The following is an 18,757-nucleotide window of genomic DNA, read 5'->3' as shown; positions in this document are numbered from 1 at the left end:
CCTTTGATTGACATAGGAATCTGAGCACATGATAAGTCTGAGGGGTAAATTGCAAAATCAGAGGCCTATGGAAATCTTGCCTGATTCCCTGAAGAGGTACATATTAAGTAGAGAAAAGGGAAGAAAGTTACTCTGGGAATGAGTGTTAGAGAGTAGTATTATTCACAATAGTTAAGAGGGAAATGCAGGTACCAAGGGACCGTGGTGGGAGTGAGATTGAAAATGTGTTCCAATGACCAGCTACAGGTTTGAGGAAGACAATAGTTCAGCTAGAAACTGAGGAAAAAGCCAGAAGATTCAGGGCCTTGTAGCCATATTAAGTTTTTGATCTTATACCAAGCAGCAGGTTCACCAGCATGTTTTAAATAAGAGGATGTAAATAGTAGACACAGGCCAGCTAGATCACTTAGGAAGCCAATGAGAGATGAAAGTATTAGGAGAAATAGAGGAGAAATAGAGAAAAGCAAATAAATTAAAATGTTGGTTTTTTTTTTTTTTTTGAACCAGACAGGATTTCTTAGGGGCCCAGTCATCATCATCACGTGGAAGTCAAGAGTGTTTTTTTTTTTTAATTAAAGAATCATGGCATACCCCAATGATACAAATGTATGAATTGCCAAGATCATTGTAATGTCATGTGTAGATAATTAAAAAAAAAAAAAAAGAATCATGGCAGGAACAGGGCTCATCCTGGTTGGACTGTGCTGGAGTCAGAAACTTACACTGTGACCTGGCGCACCCAGTGAAGGTAGGGGGAGTTCCCCTGTTCCACAGGCAAGGCAATCACCTCAGCCACTTCATAAGGATGCACAGAACGAACAAAATCTGTCAAAGCTGGGACCAAGGAACTTTGGGTTTTAATCATCATCAGCACTTCACTGTCTTCTTCCATCTCTCCCTTCCACTTAGAGCTGAAGAAGTCAGAGAAAGAGAGGGAGAGAAAGTCTTGGGAATGAAAGACTTTCCCCTAGGAAAATGCTCCCTGTCAGCCTCTAAAGTTAGATTAACCTTGAAATTCTTATGACTCACATGGATGTAATCTGAGGGATGAGGTTGACTGTTAGGCGCTTCTACACCAAAGATCTGGCAATTTCCTTGGCGACCTTTTCGTTGGGGCAAGTGACAAAGGCTGCAGAACCGATCCTGGAACATAGCTAGAGCCAGATGCCATAGTGGGCTGGGATGGGGGGCTTCCAGAGGCCATGGTCAGCAGTGCTCGGGGTAGCAACAGAAGGCGGGAGGCCACAGGCAGCAATGCAGGCATCCAAAGACAAGACAGGAACAGAGCGGCCCCTCCGCCGAGTAGAGCTGCGGACGCTTGACCGCCCGCATGCAGCCTATACTGATAAAGGAGGATTGATATCAAAGGCCACACATTACATAGAGAAAGGACCCCAAACCCAAGAAGAGGGGCCTCTTCAAAAATATATTTTTAATATATATATTTTTAGTTGTTGATAGACCTTTATTTTATTCATTTACTTATACATGGTGCTGAGAATCAAACCCAGTGCTTCATACATATCAGGCAAGCCCTCTACCACTGAGCCACAATCCCAGCCCCTTAAAAATGTATTTTAGAGGCAGAACCAACAGAACTTGATGGATTTGTGGAAGACAGGTAAGGAGAGGGAAGTATCAACTAAGACTGTTTGGTTTTGGTTTTTCTTTATAGAATGAATAGCAGTACTACTCATCTAAGATAAGCAACTTGACAGAATAACTATCAAAAGTTCATTCATTGGCATGTGAAATTTGAGGTGCCTTTGAGGCATTCTTTTGAAATATTATGTGAGTGAACTGTGTGCAAATAGATTTTGGTATCTGTGTATTAGTGATCTTTGGATAGGTACATTAGAGCCATGGATATGGCTGTGAACACCAGAAATTGCTTATATGGTGAGAAGGGAAAAGTGCCTTGAGACATAAGGGATGTCCTTCAATGACTTTAATTAGAAGAGAATAAGTATGTGGAGGGCAAAAAAAGTGAGAATAAAAATGGAACAGTTTTTTTGTTTGTTTTTGTTTTGCAGAAGTAAAAAGAAAAGAAGAGTCAAGGGGATGATAATGTTTTCCAGAAGTTAACAAAAAGAAATTGATCAGTGTCTATGAATTTTGTGAAATGTTCTAAGAAATGTTTTCATGAGGCCTTGAAAATAGAATCTCTAAACTATTGTTTTATGAAAGTTATTTATACCTTTATGTTAAGGAAAACCTGTGTTCCCCGATGAGATGATTTTATTATTCAGTCAATTTCCAACTTTACAATGGCAGTTAATTGCAAAATGTTTTTCAGTGAAAAGAAATTTGCTTCACAACAAATTTTAATTAAGAACATCTATTTCTCATCAGCTAAATACTTAAATCTTAGATTACATATCAATCTCCTTTATTAAAAAGGCAATAATAAGAAAAAAAGGTTGTTACAACATTTAAAATTTTAAAAATAAAGTCAAAACTGGTGACTCATGCATTGCTCATAGGCCCTGTCAATTTTGGTAGGTTCCCAGAAATTTAGTTGTATCACTGCACTGTGATAAATAATGCCTTCCTGCCTCAAGTATTATCAAAGGAAAGTTGAAAAGGGAAGGCAGAAAAAAGTTTTTGTAATGCATTTTGCTTATAGGGATTTGGTGAGGATTTTTCTTTTATAGTTTTTCAAATGTTGATTTTCTTTTCTTAGTTGTTATAATGTGAAAGTGGACAGAGAATGTATCTTGTCAACATTGTGTTGTTTGGAGATGGCCATGGATATGGAGACTGGAGTGTAAGATGTTTATTAGGGATCAACTTCCATGGAAGTAAGTGTGAAGGAAGATTTACAGAGGTAAATTTCACACTGTGATGCAGACACACATGCCTTGGGCAACCCAACTTCAGTGGGGGGCTCTGGAGCAAGTTTTGCTATTGTCTCCTGTCTTGACTTGGCAATGAATAGGCTTTTATCCCCCTGCCCTCACTCCCTCAGTTCATTCATTGTTATAGGCTGCTGCTTGGGTGAAGTGGCTTTCAACAGCCAAGGCTGACTATGAGTTAGTTGCAGCTAAGGCTGGCTACTGCTACTACCCAATCGTGGACAACAAGAGCTTGCTTGATGAGGGATCTCAGCAGTGTACCTACCACAATATTGTAATCTTATGCATAATTCACATAAATACCTTGTATACATTTACAATGAGTTGGATTCTTTATTTTACAAGCAACAAAAACAACTCACATTCAGTCAGGGACTTACTTGACTCCCATAAATAGAGGCTTAGAAATTGGGTAGGCTTCAGATTTTTCTTAATCCAGCAGCTCTAGCTTAGTTTGCTAGGATTTCTTTAACTTTTGCCCTCTTGGATGTATGTCAGGCTTTCCCACAGGCTGACCTCTCTAGTGGTAGGGAGGTGTCTGTGACCCTGCATATGCATATCACCTGGTCCAGGGAAGACAGCATCTGTTGATGTTACACACAGTGCTCAGGCACCCTCCTGAGACAAACTCCTCCTGGACACATAAGGATAAGAAAGTGGCAGGTGTAGAGAAGGTGCTGATTAGTGCAGCTTGGACTCAGAGCTCTATTCCTGGATCCAGGGATGGAGTCAACTTCTACTGGATCCCCATAGATTGCCAATAGAAGTGAAGGTCTGTGGAGTAGGGAAAGGAGGCTACCTGAAAACTAATGAGACAAGGATTTGTGATAAATGCCTTTGGCTATGTTGTTTCCTGATAAGAACTGGTTCACTGTGCTCTTTGAGCTATTACTTGGGGGTAAAATTAAACTGTAAACTCTAAAGCTGTCACAGAGTTGGATATCCAATAGAAGGAAGGAGGACTTGGGAAGTATCCACAACTAAGTAATCAAAATTTGAAATTGATATGTTTGACTTTCATCCTGCTTTTTTTTGTTCTGCTTCACCTCTGGGTGAAGATAATGAGGAAAAGAAGTAAAGAATCAAGGAGCTTAGATAATTAAAAAACATAAGCCCAAATCAAATCACTAAAAGCTGACTTTTGGGTCAGGTTGCAACTCCAAAGAGAAAAGAAAATTGAATAAAACTGGCATATAGAAGCTGTAAGTGTTAAAATATTTATCTTCTATAACAAGTTCTTTCTCTCATCTGGGTCACTATTGTATTGATAGGAAGTAAACCCTATGAAGTGAAATTTTATTATATTTTTATAAGCCATCACTTGATTTCTCTGCCTTTACTAAGTGGTTAAGATTGCAGACTGACACTTATTAATTATACCAGATTTCTAGTTTTAATTAGAGAATCTCTTCTGAGACTAAACCTTTTTACCACTAGGCTGTTTGAAACCTATGAGATAAAAAGAGTGAGTTCTTTCAGAAAATTATTTACATGATTTTAATTAATGATTATAATCTCCATGGTCATTTTTGCAAAAGAGCATTTAATCCCTTAACCAGTTTTCATGATTTGCATTTTGCAAAAACATGTTGGCCCTGCAGGCTTATTATCTCTGAGTTGTGAGTGTGTATGTGTGTGTGTGTGTGTGTGTGTGTGTGTGTGTGTGTGTGTTTTCCAGATGAAACTTATTTTGGGTAACTTTTATTTTGCTACTGCTCTAAGCCTGGTTTCATACCTTAGCACCTGTTTCTCATGCAGAGCAAACCGATTGGTAGAAAAGTAAAGTTTGCTTCCTTTTGCCAAGACAGAACATAGCCCTTGGCAAGGTTACCTTTGAAAACAGTTTTTCATGCAGAGACCGTATACAAGTAACATTGCTGTTGCCAAGATCCTCTGACTAATGAAGGGTCAGAGCGATGGTGTATTCTTTTTCATTGCTTGCGGCACGTATATGTAGCATTTCTTCTGAGAAAAGGCACTCTAGCGTTTCAAACAGAAGTTAGAAGTTTAACCTTCCAGGAGGAAGGTCAATGTTAGTTTTTATTGATAACACAGAAGAAAGCTGCTTTATAAGAATATGAAAGATAAGTTCTGTGCTAAGTAGAAACGATTAAATAGTGAATTTTTCACCTTTCTTATGAAAATCAGTCTCAAACTATTTTACATTTTCAAAGTTGCTTTTTTCCCCTTCTCCTGGGTTCAGTGTCCATCAGATCCTTCATATTGATGATGCTAAAAGCACTCGTCTCCAAGCTGTGGAGTCTTGATAAGGACTCAAAGCCCAGAACCCTGTGTACAGATGATTACTCACTTTTGGTGTTATTATGTGAGTGTGTGTGTGTGTGTGTGTGTGTGTGTGTGTGTATGTGTGTGTGTGTGAGTGTGTGTGTGTGTGAGACATGTGTTTTTATATATGTATATAATTAGTTTGTTCCTTAATGTTTTATGTGTCAGAGGCTTCAGTGTTCAGGCCTTTAGTAGGCAGGCTGTAGGGAGATCCTTTACTTAGGTCATAGAGGGTGTGCCCTTGGAAGGGATCAGTACATATCTTATGGGATGCCAGTTAGTCACTAGTCACTTTTTGACTTCTGGCTTTTATATAATACCTTGCTCCTGCACTCACTTCTGCCATTGTGTTACCATTGGCTATGAGTATCTCACCAGAACAAGGCTGCTGCCAGCACCATGCCCTTGAACCTCCAGCACTGTGAACTAAGTAAACCTTTTTTTCTTTATTGCCATCAGATATTTTGTTACTGTAACAAAAGACAGACTAATTTAGTCCTTTTCCTTTTTCTCTTTTGGAACATGTAGTCATTGTAATAGAGTAGAAAAATTACTCTTTTTTCCCTTCACAAAACATATCTTCCATACCTCATAGATTCACTCACAAAAACATGTCTATTTTCCTCACATATGGAGTTGTTTCCTATATTATTTCTAGTTTTAATTACCATATTTTAATTTGAATTTTTAATTCTTAGTAACTCAAATTTTGGAGAAAATTAGCAAACATTATAAACTGTTTTATATTACTGTTCACCATTTCATAATTGTTAAAAATGTGTTTCTTTACTTTTTCATATTTATTAACAAATATAAATATATCCAGCTTATTTATCCCATACAAAAATGAGATACCAAAGTATGTAAACTCTAAGTTATATTTAGTAATTACTATTTCAGAATTTTAACCTACTTAGAAATGAGCCAGACATTTAATGAATATCTGTGACTTACCATAACTTTCAGTTTTGAGTTACCAAAAGATTTTTTATAATTATTTTTAAGTAGATAATTTTATAGAAACATAACCATTACTGAAAGCTTATCTTATAAACTTATCACACTTAGCATTTGCCTAATTCATTCATTTTTACTAATTATATTTGAGTTGCTCATGAAAGTTTCCATGAAACATTAAACAAGGCTAGCCACAGTATACTTTACAGTATTTTTACTGTTGACAAATAAGGGAAGAATAAAAAATAACAGATGCAAAGAAACTAATATATCTACAAGAAGGTGACATGTGTAGCCAGAAGGCAGAGTATTCAGATCTTTAGATATTGAGAATCTCATTTTTACATTGAATCTTAGGTCTCTGAAAGCTGAGATGAAAGCCTAAGAAGGAAACCATAGGATTGGATCATGTAATGTTTTCAGTTTACACGGTTGCACATCTTGAGATTGGCAGATGCTACCATGTTCTGTGTCCAGTTTATCCTCTTGCAGTTGTCTTACTTTTTGTTGGTGGATTCCTTGAACAGCTCCTTGAACTCTGCCCACAAGTCAAATTGTGGCCTTGACACACTCTAAGGTCCCTGTAACCAACTTAGCCAACTTGAGTGTTCAAGTGAAAGAAATGAAGAGGATGAAACCCAATTCCTGTGAAATCCCAGGAATCAGAATTCAAAACCCTTGCACTTATAAACTTTTACTACAACCACTGTACAACCATTACCTTTAAAAGTGCAGCTCTGGGTCTGGGGCTGTACCTCAGTGGTAGAGTGCTTGCCTTGCATGTGTGAGGCACTAGGTTCCATCCTCAACACTACATAAAATAAAGAAAGGAAGAGAGAGAAAAAGATAGATATTTTGTCTATCTACAACTTAAAAAAAAAAAAAAAGTGCAGCTCTTGCCAGTGACTCAATAACCACCACAAACACCAAAAGGTCATATGCTCTTTTAAAGCACAAACCGGATTTGAAAGCCAAAAAAGATGGAGGAGGAGCTAGAAAGGAATTTATTTACAACAATTAGGTTCTGTGAAGAAGACAAGGTACCTCAAAAGGTGTCAGAGGCACTCTCATATTCATCACGGGATCTTGAGAGTTGTCAGCAACACTTTGGGGTTACTTTGTGATACCGAAGTATAAAAGTCAAAATTATACCAAGGTTAGTACTATAGTATAGATAAATGTTATCCAAAGTATGTGTTGAAGACTTGGTCCTCAACCCATGGTACTGTTGAGAAATGGTGGAACCTTTAGAAAGTGGGGCCTAATGGAAAGAATTTAGATCACTGGATGCATGCCCTATAAGGGGATATGGGAACTCCAACCCCTCCTCAGCTTCTCCTCCTCTGCTTTCAGCCACCATGAAGAGAACACATTCCTTCCCTGCACAATCCCACCATGATGTGGTGCCTTGCTATGGGCCCCAAAATAACTGGGCCAAAAGTCCCTAATCCATAGGCCAGATCATTTTGCTTTGCATTTCTGTGACAAAATTAAGTTTTAGCTGTAGTTAGGATTTTATTTTTAAAAGCCCCATAAATTTAACCATAAGTTACATATAGTTTTTCTGTAATATATTTGCTTTGACTCCTATTCATTCATTTCCATCAACTATTTCCACAATGTCACAGGGTTTCAGTGAATAAATCAAGTTCCTTCTGACAGTAGGTGGTGGTGTTCAATCTGTATGGAAGTGTGTGTAATATAGAAATAGTATGCTTAATAGCTGCCTCCCTGCCTTGTTTCTTAATTGGATCTGTACTCTAGGGGGCATTAGGTTGAAGTGAACAACAGTGTAGAAACAACATTGCATTCCTGAAGCCAAGTAAATTAATCACATAATGCTTTTCAGAAGAGCTACTTCTAAGTAATTGTCATATATAAACTAGGCCCATTGCAATTGTTAGGTAGTAAACATGAGTCAAACCTGTTTTATGCAACTTAAAACATATCACAAGTTTACTACTTATAAACCCCCTATGAGTTAATTCTTAAAACCTCATTGTTCGCACCCACAAATAATCATATAATTTTTATAACCACATTGGTTATGTTTTCCCAGTAAGCCTATAATTATACATATAATTTTTTCAAACAGAGGTTAATAATGATGGAAAATTTTAATTTGATGTTATTTTATTTTTCTCTAATAACTTTTCCTAGTCTTTGTATAATACTAAGGATTAAAACATAAAGAATGTTGCATCATTAATAGTATTGAAACTCCATCTAGTGACTTTTATCATATTAAATGACATCTAATATGTTATTTTTGTTTTGATTTTTAATCAAGATTCAGCAATTATATTTTAAACCTTCTTATTTCAGGAATATGTCCAAAACTCCTTAAGTGCAGAGAGTTACAGGATCACTTTGCCCTATTATTACACAAATTATTTTCAGCAACATAGTCAAGGTGCTCAAGAAAAGTTTCCCACTGGTCTCATTAGGAAGCATCCAGTTTTCTAGTGAACATGCTCAGGAAGTACAATTCCTGCTGAACTAAGACAAACCGTGTAAATTTTGCTGCTCACATTTCCTCATCTTCTCAGATATCTGGTGTGTTTTATTTCAGATCTCTGAGGTGGTATTCCTGAGAGGGCTTGCTTAGTGATTTTTTTCTGAATCAGCTGTAAATGGTTGCTCACACAAGTCATTCCAATGAAAGGATGAGAACATATGAACCCACAACTCCTCAGGCGTGGTTCTGAGTTCTGGAAAAATGATTCTGAGAGAGACCAATTTGCAAACAAGTATGGTTCAGTATCTTTGCCTCCAGTTTTCTTTTTTTTTTTTTTAAGATTTTGTATTTATTTATTTTTAATTGATTTTTTAAAACAAATGACAATGAAATGCATTACAATTCATATTACACATATAGAGCACATTTTTTTCATATCTCTGGTTGTATATAAAGTATATTCACACCAATTCATGTTTTCATACATGTACTTTGGATAATGAAGTCCATCACATTCCACCGTCATTGCTAACCCCTTGCTCCCTCCCTTCCCCTCTCACCCCTCTGCCCTATCTAGAGTTTGTCTATTCCTCCCATGCTCCCCCTTTCTACCTCACTATGAGTCAGTCACCTTATATCGGAGAAAACATTCAGCATTTGTTTTTTGGGGATTGGCTAACTTCACTTATTAGCATTATCTTCTCCAACTATATCCATTTACCTGCAAAGGCCATGATTTTATTCTCTTTTATTACTGAGTAATATTCCATTGCATATATTTGCCACATTTTTTTTATCCATTCATCTACTGAAGGGCATCTAGGTTGGTTCCACAGTTTAGCTATTGTGAATGGAACCACCATTTGACCCACCTATCCCTCTCCTCAGTCTATACCCAAAAGACTTGAAAAGAGCATACTAGAGGGACGAAGCCACATCAGTGTTTGTAGCAGCACAATTCACAATAGCCCAGTTTTCTTGAATGCACTTTATTTTCTCTGGTCCCAATCCATTGGCATTTTATGCAAAGTTAGTTGTGTTTCTTTCACATTCAACCAAAGGTTAGATACTTCTTGGTTAGGTACTTCTCCCCTAAATTTCCATAGTCCTCCCACAATCCTGTGTGACCCCACTTATCCTATTGCTTGGTGTTTGATTATTTGTTTGTAAGGAGAGGCTCTGTCTTCATATTACTTCATAAAGAGTCTGGCAGTTAGTAAGTGTTGTGTGTCGAATGAAGAATGAATGAATAAGCAATCATACTGATTTCAGTGCCCCACCCTTTTTCCAAAAAGAAGAGGATTTTAATCTACATGATTTTACATGATCTTGTCATATAATGACTTATTATAGGACATATATGGAAATTATAAAACTTTTTTCCTAGTAACCAATTTTCTGAAAAATATTTACAGACCATAAAACTTTAAGAAGAATTTGTTGCCTTCCATGTTTTTGAAAACTTCTTTTTAGCCTGGTTTCATGAGATTGACCTAATCTTTTGTAAGAACTCATATATATATTATTTCAAGTGTAGAAAATATAGTTTGTATTTATTTATAAATATAGCACGCTATGGTTTCCATAACAAAGACCTTAACTTGCTAGATTTTCAGGGAAACTTTCTCACACTGTTAAGTTTTATTATAATAATTTAATCATCTTCATCTGAGGAGCTTTCCAGGTAGAACAGGCTAGTTTAGTATTCAGTTTTGGCCACCTTTTCTCACTTGCAATATTTTTCATTTTAAACTTTTTACTTCAGTTTGCATCTCTGCAGATAATACTTTATCAAATTTAGTAATTAAATTTATGGATGACATTTTCTTTCATTTTTCTTATATCTCAAGCCTTCATATATATTGATTTTCAGAAACGAAGCAGGGTGTAGATAAATATTTAAAATAAGTTGGTTTCTTTATCATTTGTCCTCATTTAACTCCGAAATTCAAAACCAATGCATTTCTAATTTTATTCATTAAGACTTGTTTCCCCCTTGATTTTGTATTACTCAATTTAGGAGTACAGCTACAAAAGAGTTTTTTATTTTTCATTTTGTCTACTCTGCCATTTAACCAACTATTGCTATGAAATATCACATTTCTAATGTTTGTATTTTGATATTGGACTAAGAGTTTCCTCTTTTTATTTAAGTGTTTTATTGGCAAGTTATAATTATATTATAGTGGGATTCATTGTGACATATTTGCACATGCACATAGCATATTTTAATCAATTGTATTCCCCAGTTCCTCTCCTCGCCTTCCCTCTCATCCTCTTTCTCAACTCTCTGGTCTCCTTCCTATTTTCATGTGAACAATTCCTCCACTTTTTTTTCTCTCTAGCTTCCCCATATGGCGAATATACTCTTGAATTTCTGAGTCTGACTTACTTTGCTTACCATAATACTCTTAAGTTCCATCTATTTTCCTGCAAATGACATAGATTTATTCATTTGTATGTCTGAATAAGACTTTGTTATAAAACTTAAGATATAACTGTGTGGGTCTGTCTCATTGTCTTCGATTCCATTGATTTATATGTCAGTTTATATGCCTTTACCATGTTGTTTTTATTATTATAGCTCTGTGGTATAATTTCAAATCAGTATTTTAAAGTTAAAAATGGGTCTTTTTGCTCAATCATTACTTTGGCCATTCTAGGGCTTTTATTCTTTCATATGAATTTTAGGGCTACTCTTATTTCCCATTTTTGTGAAAAATGTCTTTGGTGTTTTGATGGGGATTGCATTGAATATGTAGCTCACTTTTGGTTGTATGGCCATTTTAACAATATTAATTCAGCCAATCCATGAACATGGGAGGTTTTTTCCATCTCTAGCATCTTCTATTTCATTTTTCAGTCTTCTGTAGCTTTTATTGCGGAAGTCTTTCACCTTCTTGGTTAGGTTTATTCCTAGGTATTGGAGGGGCATAGCTATTATGATGAAATTGATTTTCCTAATTTCTCAGTGAATTCATTATTGATGTATAGGAAAGCTGTTGAATTTTGTATATTGATTCTGTATCCTGCTCCTTTTCTGACTTTATCACTCTAGAAGTCTTCAGGTGAAGCTTTTTGAATATTCGAAGTATAGAATAATATCATCTGTAAAGATCGATAATTTGACTTCTTCCTTTCCTAATTTTATCCCTTTTATTTGCTTCTCTTACCTAATTGTTCTGGCTAAAATTTTTAGTACTGTATTGAATAGGAATGATGAGAGACATGACTTTGTCTTCTAGATTTTAGAGGAAAGTCTTTCAGTTTTTCTCTATTCACTATGATGTTGGCTTACAGCTTGTCATATATAACCTTAATAATGTTGAATTAAGTTCTCTGCCCAGTTTCTTGAATATTTCTATCATGAATGAGTGCTGCATTTTGTCAAAGACTGAAATGATTTTGTGATTTTTGTCCTTGATTCTATCATTGTGGTAAATTGCGTTTATTGATTTTCATATGTTGAACTATCCTTGCATCCCCAAATGAAACCAATTTGTTCATCATATACAATATTCTTAATGTGTTCTTGAATACACTTTGCAAATATTTTATTAAGAGTTTTGCATCTGTGTTCATTAAGGATATTGGTCTGTTGTTTTCTTGATGTCCCTTATTTGATTTTGGTATCAGGGTAATACTGGCTTCATGGAATGATCTTGGACAAATTATCTTTCTTTTACTTATTTATTTTAAGGTGGTGCTGAGGATTGAACCCAGTGCCTCATCCATGCTGGGCAAGCGCTCCACCACTGAGCCACAACCCCAGCCCTGCTGGAATGATCTTGGAATCCTCCACACATACACATATCTTTCTATTTCATAAGCTATTTGAGGTGTCTTAACATTAGTTCTTTAAAGATCTGGTAGAAGTTAGCTGAGAATTTATCTGTTCCCAGGTTTTCTTTCTTTTAGTTAGTTGAGTAAGGGTTTAAAAATTGTGTTTATATTTTGAAAGAATCAATTTTTGTTTTTGATCCTTTATCTTGCATTTTTATTCTCTGTTTCATTAATTTTGATTCTGATCTTAGTTATTTCCTTCTTTCTACTGATTTTGGAATTGGTTTGTTCTTCTTTTCTAGGTCCTTGAGATATACGATTAAGTTGTTTATTTGGCATCTTTCTCATTTTTTTAAAAATTAGGCACTCACAGCTATAACGTTTCCTCTTAGAATTGCCTATACAGTGTCCCAGCATTTCTGGTATGTTGTACCTCTTTTCTTATTTGATTCTGAGAATTTCGAAATTTCTTTTCCTGATTTATTCTATGACTCATTTATCATCCGAAAGCATATTGTTCAATCTCTGTATGTTTATGTAGTTTCTGAAGGTTTTCCTGCTGTTGATTTCTAATTTTATCCCATTATGATCTGATAAGAAGCGAAGAATTGTATCAGATTTTTAATATTTACTAAGATGTGCCTTGTGGCCTAGAATGTTATGTATTTTGGAGAAAGTTCTATGAATAACTGAGAAGAAAATTATTCAACTGTTGTTGAATTAAATATTATGTAAATGTGTGTTAAGTTCATTTGATTTATGATACACTTGGGTCTGAAATATCTTTGCAGACTTTGTGTCTCAATGGCCTATCTAATGGTGAAAGAAGTGTGTTGAAATCACCCAGTATTATTGTATTCAGATCTAGCTGAGCCTTGTATCAGGTAGTATTTGTTTTATGTAAGGGTTCTACTAATGTTTTGGAGCACAAATATTTACTATTATTATATCTTCTTTTTGAATTATTCTCTTTACTAGTGTGTAACCTTTTCTTTTTCTTTTCTGATTAATTTGGACTGAAAGTCTGCTTCTTCAGATATGAGAATAGCTACTTTTATTTACTTTCACATTCCATTTGCATGAAATATTATTTTTCACTCTTTGACTCAACCTGTGGACATCTTTGCCTGTGAAGTGTATGTCTTGCAAGTAACATATAGACCAGTTTTGATTTTTAACCCAATTTGCCTGTCTATCTAATAATTGGAGGGTAAAGACCAGTTATATTCAGTGTTATTTTAGAATGATGTTTCTTATTTCCTGGCATTTTGATTATTTCTAATGTTTAAATTTTCATTTTAAATCTCATCCTAATGAAAAAAGTTCCTGATATTATTTCACTGAATAAGTTATCAATGCCTTAACCTGTATCTCTACTCCTTCCTCAGTGCAAATGATTCTTAAGTTTTGTCTCTTCATATTGTCTCAGAATTCTTATATGTTCCAATCATGTCCTCTCCCACCCCCACTTCCTCCTTTCTTTCCTTTTTTCTTTATTTTTCTTTATTGCTCTGGGAGTGTTCAAGTTTATATACCTTGTCATCAAAACCTGAAATTATATTTTCTACTTGAACCAATTTATTAGCAAGACTTTCAACTGAGTTTTTTTATTTTGATTGAGTTTTTTATTTTCAGGATTTCTATTTGCTTTTTCATTTGTTAGAATTTCTCTTTTTAAGGAAATGTTCTTTCATAATGTGCATTGTCTCCTTTAGTTTACTCCTTAGATCTTCTTTTAGTTCATTGATCATTTAAACAATTAACTTTTTGAATTCTTTAATTTCCCCCACTTCAATGTCTATGGTATAATTTATTGGAGTTTATATAGTTTGGGAAGCATCTTATCTATTTTCCTTATATTTCATGTATTTCTATGTTGACTTTTGTGTATCTGTTGAGATGATTTTCTGTTGTTATCTAAGGAAATTCGTAGTAAGCTACATTTTTTTTTAACTGTGTGCCCTGGACTGGATATATATCTTAAGTGTCAAAACTCTGATTCACCATCATCATGCTGCTTTGTTCAGTCTCTAGTATTGCTTAGAGAGGAAATAATAATCACAAGTAGCTTGAGCACTTCAGAACAAAGCCATATACTTATAAGCCTTTAAAAAAAAAAAGAAACTTATTGTAAATGTTCTCCACAACTCCAGTAATCCAAGTGTAAAAGGGAAACAATACTCTAGAATAGGCTGAGAAATTAGGTATTAAGGAAAGTAAAATCATTGTTAAACTATATTGTACATGAAAAGAAAAAATGGAGGGTAGAAATGACCAGATAATGCAAGAAAAAGAGACAAGAGACAGAATAAAGAAAGAATAATTCAATTAATGCTTTAAAACATTAAAAGGATTAAATAAAATTGGATTATAGACTGTGATATGGAATCATAGGGGGAAACTTTCATATTAATACAGAAGATAATACCTGTGAAATAAGTAATTCACAACAGTTTTATTATTTGAGATGGAGAGATTTCTTATTGAGCCTTCCAGGTTTGGATTTTATTGGGTTTTTGTAGACTTAGTAATTTCCTATACCTCTTCATCTTTACCTCTAAGTCCCTCTGAGTAGGCAGGTAACATCCTCATCAGAGGATGTACCTCCGACACAAATTAAGGAGGCTCCCTCCATTATTTTGTGTGTCTACGATTCCTGGAGGGTCAGAAGAGACAACCCATAATTGTTACCTGGCAGTTTGGTCTCTCCCTGATCAGGAAGGCAGTCTTGTGTGCCTACCTGTAAAATTGCTTAGTGCACACAGTTGTCAAAACAAATGTAAGCTTGCTAGTATAGATTTGGGGGTACATGGGGTTGTAGTGGTCCATAGCAGAGGTGTGGTGGACCAACACTTGGCACTGAGTGGTCTATGTTAGGCACAAAGCAACTGCCCCAGCTAGCTGGGGCACATGTAGATGGGCCTAAAAGTCTGTGTGCCCTCATCAGTAACTTATATGTGTGGGGTACTTGTCTATAGTCTGCCTCTGTGGCATAGGCAGTGCTGCTGGGGCACAGTTGTCAGCAGGCTTACCTCTGGACACACTTGATAGTAGCTGATATCTGTGGGGTGCACTTCTGTGGGCCATCTCTATGGTATGTGTGGTGCTACTGTGACTGAGGTAGACTCTGCTATCAATTGGGGCTCTTGTAGCTGTGCCTAGCAGCTGGGGCAGTTGTTGCCCCTCAGATGACTTGCTCCCTGAGAATGACATTCTCTGTTCTACTCCACTTCATTCCCCTTGTTGGCAGTGGAGGGAGGGATATTTAGCAACCTTTAGCTACAGTGATCCCTCAACACAGATTCATTCAGTCTTTCTCCATGATAGTAAGCTGCTATCTGTAGGTGAAATTAAGCTGTATAAATTTAATTTCTTGTAATAAAGCAAGCTTATGCATAGTCTACACAAAATGGCTGCCTCCCACAGTTTTCTCCCAGTAACTTGAGATAAACTCTGCACTTCTCTCTCAGTAGCTTTGCATCTCCTGCCCTGGCTTAACTCACTGTGATTTTCTTTTCTATTGTTGTTTCTGAAATAAGATTGTTAGCTTTGCCTCCTTCTTGCTCTCTTTGTTAACCCTCTCCCAACCTACCCTGGCCAGGTTTTGGGGTTCATGAATTCTTTCCTGTTTTCTATTCCAATAAGCAGACTTCTGAATCCTTCTAAGTCTTTTGTCTAACCTTGTGTCTTGTGCATTTCATCTGTCACCCACCTCCTTAATCTGGTGTTCTTTCACTGCTTAATTCTAGCTTCAGATGAGTTGAGATTTGTTGCCTGATTCTACTCTGTCATCTTACTTCCTCAAAGAGTTATCTTCTTGAGGCAAAAATACATTTAAGTTTAAAAAAGATAATAAAAATTAAGTATATATATTTCAATAATTTTAGGGGTGTTGATTCCATACATCTTTATCCTTTTCACCTCAGGTATGGTCTCTGTGTGTGTGTGTGTAGTTCTACATGTCATACAAAAAACTAAAATATTTCATATTTCAAGAGGATAAGAATACCTTAGTTTTCCTTTAAACATCTAAAATATTTTAAATTCAAAAGAGTTAATGAGGAATGAGGTAAAAAGTGTTATTAGTGGGCTGGAGATGTGGCTCAAGCTGTAGCGCGCTCGCCTGGCATGCGCAGGACACTGGGTTCGATCTTCAGCATCATATAAAAATAAAATAAAGATGTGGTGTCCACCGAAAACTAAAAAATAAATATTAAAAAAATTCTCTCTCTCTCTCGCTCTCTCTCTCTCTCTCTCTCTCTCTCTCTCTCTCTCTCTCTCTCTGTCTGTCTGTCTCTCTCTCTCTCAAAAAGTGTTATTAGTGGTCGAAGTCAAGGTATGGTTGAGGAACATTTCTGGATATTGTGATCTGTTACTGTTATTGTCTTGTTATTGCTGAGCTTGAATTTCTGGCAATACTATCTTATTTAAATGCTGTATTTTAAGGGTTTGGGGGTATTTATAAGAAGTTTGTTGTTGTTCTTACCTCTTTATATTTTATCAAGTGTATTCTCTGGAACTTTAGCTTGGTAAAGTCAAAGTGATAAAGATGATTATCTTCAGACATGTGGAATTTCAACTAAAATCCATGTGGAAATGTGTAATAAGCATATAGATTAAGAATAAATATTACTGTTTAGTATAAATTAGCAGTCATTCAGGGAGAGTGATATACAAACATCATGTTAGGAAATTGGAAACCATATGAAAGTTAGGGAAAGAACCAGTTTAATAATGCCAGAGAAGATGGATTCATGAAGGAGACATTTAGCAAATTCAGATTCTGTGGATTTGTGTAGATGACAGCTTTAGTTAAGCCTTTAAGAAATTTTATGATTGAGATAATTTTAGTGGAGTAGTGCTCTAAAATGTAGGGGATAGAAACTAGAATTTAAGGTACCAATGAATGAATGGAAGTTGAGAAAGAAAGGATAGCAAGCTCTGTACTAAATGACTTGGTCTATACTAATGAGAGGAGGAAAAAAATAGAATAAGGGAAGTTTCTTTAGATTTTGGAAAACCTGAACATGCAGAAACAGAAAGCTGAGAGAAATGAGATGGGAGGAGAAAGGAAGGAGAGACAGGAAGGAATTGAAGAAAGAAAAGAAAATGAAAAGAGGACAGGGGAAAGTTACTCTAGGAGATGTTTGCTGACTAGTTTGATGCCACATATGAGATATATGACACAGAGTTCTTAATTTCAGCTGTTCTTGCATCCTGAAACAGGTAGCTCTTGTCAAATTTGTTTTATTGCCTTATACCTGAGAACTTCATAGGAATAGGTTGAGTGTAGGAGGATCGTGGAAATCTTAGTTCCTCCATTCCTACTTTGCAATCAGAATGTTAAAGTGCATATTTTGGTAGTTAAGCCAAGAATTATACTTTGGAAATTGCAGTGAAACAACCGAGTTCATTCAGCAGTGCAACCTAAATTGGTAGTAATATTTGTATCATAACAGCATATAATATTGTTAGAAATGAACTTTGAGGTATTTTATTTGGATTCTAATTAGCTAAGACAGGTTTTACTCCAGCAAGAAACCATTTATTTGGTTTTAAAAATAAGTATTATGGCAATGCCTTACCTGCAAATTACTGAATTTAAAAACTTTTGTGTTTTAAGGATTCATTTTTATTTACACCAGTTTCCTTAAAATCCTGCTGCAAATTAAATTGCTGCTCCCAGTGGTATTACATAGAAGTGAGTATTCTGGGATTGAGCCCCTCTCTCTCTCTCTCTCTCTCTCTCTCTCTCTCTCTCTCTCTCTCTCTCTCTCTTTTTGGAAGGCTTTATGCTCTGCTGCATTCTGCAACTATTCAACTCTAAATTATCTTAATCTCACTAGTGCAGATAATAAGGACTAGAGTTAGGGGGGAAAAAACCTGTCCAAAGCAAACTATATATTTTTTAATTAAGTGACATTAACTTGGTTATCTTTATATCTATGTTTTCAGAAATGCTGAGATCCTTGCAATTGAGGTTTGGTTTACCCTAATGAGTTTACACTAATGAATACTGTTTTGATTTATGCAACTGAAAGAACAGTAGGATAAGCAGTTGCTTCTTGTGAGATGAGTTTAAAGCATTTGTAGCGATAATGTATGCCCTTATTAAGTAAACTCTGTTGGTAACTTGAAAACAGTATAATTTTTCAGTTTTCATTTTATGGCAGTTTCTTTCTTCATGCAATCATGAAAAGGTCTTTGCGGGCTGGGGTTGTGGCTCAGAGGTAAAGTGCTCGCCTAGCATGCAAGAGGCACTGGGTTCGATCCTCAGCACCACATGAAAATAAAGATATTGTGTCCACCTATAACTAAAAAATAAATATTTATTTTAAAAAAAGAAAAGGTCTTTGCATTTGCCAACATGAAAAATAAGATTTTTAGTACTTGACAAGAGCTGTGAAAAGTGTTAAAA

The 18,757-nt window shown here is 35.6% G+C and overlaps 1 protein-coding gene and 1 pseudogene across 3 annotated transcripts in view; one reads left to right on the top strand and one right to left on the bottom strand.

Annotated features, from left to right (window-relative positions):
- Nucleotides 1-18,757, top strand: part of Fbxl17 (F-box and leucine rich repeat protein 17) — a 505,077-nt gene that overhangs the window by 294,633 nt on the left and 191,687 nt on the right. The gene's annotated exons all lie outside the window — the stretch shown is intronic.
- LOC120885614 (protein CutA-like) lies at nt 581-1,360 on the bottom strand (annotated as a pseudogene). The gene is made up of 2 exons (XR_013437355.1): nt 1,030-1,360; nt 581-911 (listed from the first exon to the last, which is right to left on the bottom strand). The product of XR_013437355.1 is annotated as a protein CutA-like (transcript).

This window comes from Ictidomys tridecemlineatus, chromosome 1 (assembly GCF_052094955.1).
Source record: "Ictidomys tridecemlineatus isolate mIctTri1 chromosome 1, mIctTri1.hap1, whole genome shotgun sequence".
In the NCBI taxonomy this organism is placed as follows: domain Eukaryota; kingdom Metazoa; phylum Chordata; class Mammalia; order Rodentia; family Sciuridae; genus Ictidomys; species Ictidomys tridecemlineatus.
The sequence above is the reverse complement of the archived record's forward strand: the minus strand, read 5'-3'. Positions and strand labels throughout refer to the sequence as shown.